This window comes from Cupressus sempervirens, chromosome 2 (assembly GCF_028749045.1).
Source record: "Cupressus sempervirens isolate cs-2001-9-10 chromosome 2, ASM2874904v1, whole genome shotgun sequence".
In the NCBI taxonomy this organism is placed as follows: Eukaryota; Viridiplantae; Streptophyta; class Pinopsida; order Cupressales; family Cupressaceae; genus Cupressus; species Cupressus sempervirens.
The window spans coordinates 158,612,995-158,613,722 of record NC_143119.1 but is presented as its reverse complement, the minus strand read 5'-3'; positions in this window follow the sequence as shown (position 1 = coordinate 158,613,722).

Here is a 728-nt window from a genome sequence, read left to right as displayed (position 1 = left end):
ACATCTGTACAAACATAAATGATATTTAGTCATATTTAATCTATCTTATTATGTTTAAAATTGTCTTATTATAAAAAACACATCAATCAAAGGGTGATACTTATTAAAAAATCTTTCCAAATGTCTTTTTATAAATAAAGTGTTAAATTTTAATTTTTTTATTTTCTTAGTGTAGAAAAATTATGAAAAGAAAATAATTTTCATGATACTCCAAGGAAACAAAGTCTTCGTAAACAATGGATATATCAAGAAATGTATCAAAATTATTTTAATGAAGTTTGATATTTACACAAATTATTATTTAAACACCTTAATGACATCTAATTAATAAAGTATTGTTCATGATATTTTCTTGAAGTGAATTAGTAAGTCCATTTTTTAATATCTATTATGATTTAGTTAATATATTTTTTAATAAAGGGTTATATATAAATCTATAAATTTGTATTTATTTGATATATAAACTTATGTAATAGACAAAATCTTGTTGGTCAAGAGCCAAGACTTAAAGGTATCTATTCTACAATTTTTTTAAGGATGCGATCTCATCCCTTTTTAAGTATTTTATGATAGGTTAAATACTATTGTAAATACTTTCTATTAACTAGCTATTAACTAACCTTACTCCTACCAATTTCAATTTAGTATTCTTATTTTCTAAGTTTAGTTTTTAACATCATCAAAACTATTTTTCTTAGCATTGATTGGGTAATGCATTTAAGATCTTA